Here is a 3,830-nt window from a genome sequence, read left to right as displayed (position 1 = left end):
TTGTTGAGTTGCTTCTTACCTTTGTACTGTCTTTTCATGCTTTTCATTTAAATTATTTTTTTTCTTTTTTTTCCTTCTCATAAGGCCAGGGAAAAGCAGTGCTTTTGATGGAATTTGACTTCAAGGGATTCTTAATGTTACTAACTCAAAAGGAGTTTCTACTTTATAAAGCTCTTTCCCAGTTTTGAGCTATTTGATTAAAAAAAACTTCAGCAAATAAAATGCTTTTAAAGAAACAGTCAGTCAGTGCACACTCTAAAACTAACTTGCAGAGTATTTTAGGAAGTGTGAGCATGTTTTCTTCTGGATTATTTTGGTCAGCCTGAGATGGAGCACAGGCACTCACTCTTATTTCTGCTTTTGCTGAGAGGAACTTCTGTAGTTCCTCTCACAAGCTTAACACCCTTCTTTTTTACATGTCAGAGGAGTTAAGTCCCCACCATGCCTCAGTAATGAGAATCTGATGAAAAATTGTCTCCATTGAAGAGCTCAGATCGTAGTGAAATTGGTACTGACTCCATTTTGTGCCTCCCATAGAGAGGCAGCACACTTTGTTCAATCCCTGTACCTAAGTCTGAACCAAACACCAACTTTCTTCCCCCAAGGTCAGCCAGCACATTGCCTGCAGCCTGTAGCTGCATGACATGATAGTGGCTCCTGGCTTCTCCAGTGTAAAATCCCTATACAGAAAAGCAAGCTCTGATAGGTGGCTGGATCTGGAATGGGAAAAATAAATAAGCAAGAGGGCAACAGTTCTGACCTGCTGGTCTCTCTTCCAACATAACTCCAGTATGCACTTTGCCTCACTTACTTACAGTGAGGGGACCCTGGCTCCTGTTCAACCTGGCACCCACTGTTACCCATAGGCCCTTTTCAGCAGGGCTGCTGCGTAGCTGAATCCCTGTGCTAGGGCAGTGTGCATGTGAGAGCAGGAGGGTTTTTTTTGACCTTGGGTGCAGAATTTTGCACTTCTCAGGACTTTCAGGTTTCTATTAGTTGAATCCTCAAGGGGGGAGGTTGAAGTGCTATTCTTTTACACAAAAGCTACCCTTTCTAATGTAGAACTGTCTGAAACGTTAAGGGTCCAGGTAGCTCATCTGTATCATGGAGGTTTTTGAGCAATAGGAGCCCCACTATTGAGTGTTAGGGTACTTGGCTTCCTGCTGGCTGCCCACTGGGACATGGAGCCATTGCTTATTACTGGTGGAGCCTGAAAGCTCAACCGGTTATTTCCAGTGCACCTAATTGCCTGTTCAGCCAGCTGCAATGGGCTCTAGAATGCTATAGAAGATGATGGCATCAGACCACGCTACAGAGGCAGTTGATTCCTCACTGAAGCAATTAAGTCGGTCAAACACATTCTGCCCTTGCTTACATGCTGTGGATGGTTCCTGCTTGGTTTTTTTTCTGTTCTTCACATGTTTTGAAATGGATCTGAGAGGGGACTACGTGCCCTGAGAGCTCCCTCCTCCCTGCCTGTCCCTGGAGTGAGTCAGTCACTGAGCTCCCACCTATCCCCACCCCACATGCTGCCTTCAGAAAATCCAGCTTCTGCTACTCATTGATGGTCATTAAACTCCTAGGCCAAGCAAAACCATGTTTTCTCCTGAAAATTACACTGAAGACAATGACATTTTAATGGTTTGTAATTACAAGAGGACAGGTGAACTGGAACCTCATTAATTTGGAAGACTTTTTATAGATTGAAACGAATATCTATCTCAGTTTAATCAAATTATTCCAAAAGCTCGCTTTTTTTTTTTTAACTTTTTTACAGTAAAGATCCCTTTAAAAAAAAATCAAAAACAAAACAAAACAAAACAAAAAAAAAAAAAAAAAAAAAAAAAAACTTTATGTTATAGCCAGGTTCCATTGCAGCAACTTAATTAATTATTTAATATACTCTCCTTTATAATACAGGGTGTAGGCCTGTCCTTAGTGACATGATGCTGGTCAAACAAACTTTTCAACAAAGGGTGCTTCATATTGGTAGATAGTTATTTGCTAGTACAAGATGTAGTTGTATGTTAGAGCATATTGAAGTATAATTAAATTGTTGATGAAATTACATTTGCAGACAATCTTAGCCCCAAAACAGACCATGTTGTGTGGTTCTGTTTTTTTTTTTTTTTTTTTTAGCCTAAGAAGCCACAGTCGCATTGTGCATAGAATTTAAATACAAAGCACTAGTTGTTTGAATTTGATCCCCCCCCCCCCCCCCGGCTTTACTCTCTTAAGGGCCCCCCCCTCCCCCAATCAGGCCAAAAAAAAAAAAAAAGGAAAAGAAAAAAGGCTTAAAACGGCAGTTTAGGGAGGTTGTGTGACAAACAAGTTGAGTTAAAAAAAAAAAAAATAAAAAAATTGACAAGGAAATCATCAAAGAAATGGAGAGTCAACCGACAAAAGTATCTTTTAGAGTTGAGCTGTTCACAGTAACAACAACCCTTTAAATTCTGATGCAGCAAAGGGACTGGAAAACCCACCATCAGTGCTTACTAGCTGAATTTCTGACATGTGCCTTCTAGTGCTGTTCCAGGGCAATTAGCAGGTCCCTGACTTACTTAGGGTTACGCAGAGGCGGGCAGGTGCCTCAGCGGGACGTCGGGACTCTCCGTTAGGCGTTTTTGCCATGGTTAAATTCAGTGCCGTGGCTGGGGGTCCCGGGCGAGCGCTCCTTCCTTCGCACAACCACGCTGGGGGTGTGTGTGTGTGTACATGTGCATGCACCCCATACTATAAACACATATAGACACACTTTTTTTTTTTAAATACACACACACACTCACACAAATGCCACACATACGTATATGTACATACATACATATTAGATCGATATACACACACACACACACGAGTATGTTTAAAAACAGTGTAGAGAAAAGTGAACACTACTGACCCGAGGGCACCTTCTCAGCGTGAGCAGCACGGCGCAGCTTTACACCCGCACACCCCCAGCCCGGCGCGAACGAGCCCGGCAGGCGGGAGCCTCTCGCTCACGGGCGGCAGCAGCAGCTACGCCAAACCCGGGTGACCTCCGCAGGGGGCTGGTGCCTCTCTGAACGCCGCTCTCAGGGAGCCATGGGATCGCTGCGGGATGGGGATCCCCGCGGGAGGGGGATCCCCGCGGGAGGGGGCAGCTGGTCCCTTCCTGCTGGTCAAAGGCAAACGTGGAAAACCAGGGGGGTTTCAGTGCTGCCCATGGTGCAGCTCCGCCAGGAGCGGGCGAAGGATGAGCTATGAAGGGGGGCTCAGGTTTGGGCCCAGCCGGGTTTCGGAGCCGGCGCGGGAGCCACCAGCCGTGTGGGGCCTGGACCAGCTCTGCCGGCTGCACAGCCTCCCCCGGCAGCCTGTGCCGGCGGTGACGGTGACAGCAGCTGGCCCGGAAAGCTCCTTCTCCAGAGAAGAGATTTTTTTTTTCTTCCTTGCAACTCACAAAAAATAAAAAAGAAGAAAGAAAAAAAAGGAAAGAAAGAAAGAAAAAGAATTCCAACCCCAAACGTGTTTTTAAGCCGAACCAATGATTAGAAATACTGCGAGCAGTGGAGAGAGAGCACCAAAAATAGCGTCCGAAGTCTCCCCCGTGCGCGCTCCCTGTAGGCAGCCTGCACTATATTTGTCTTCACTTGCCATTTCTGCTGCAATCACTTTGCAATCGCCTTTGGCTGGGAACCCAGCTATTAAAAGCTTAACCAAGCTCAGCAGCAAGGAGGGCTGCAATAAAAAAAAAAAAAAAAAAAAAAAAAAAAAAAAGAATCTGGACATTCATTAAAAAAAGAAGCCCCTTCAGGCCTGGGGCAGCCGCAGCCCCACGGCGCCGGCCGCGCTCTGGG

Source organism: Rhea pennata, chromosome 17 (assembly GCF_028389875.1).
Source record: "Rhea pennata isolate bPtePen1 chromosome 17, bPtePen1.pri, whole genome shotgun sequence".
In the NCBI taxonomy this organism is placed as follows: Eukaryota; Metazoa; Chordata; class Aves; order Rheiformes; family Rheidae; genus Rhea; species Rhea pennata.
This window is presented reverse-complemented; position numbering follows the sequence as displayed.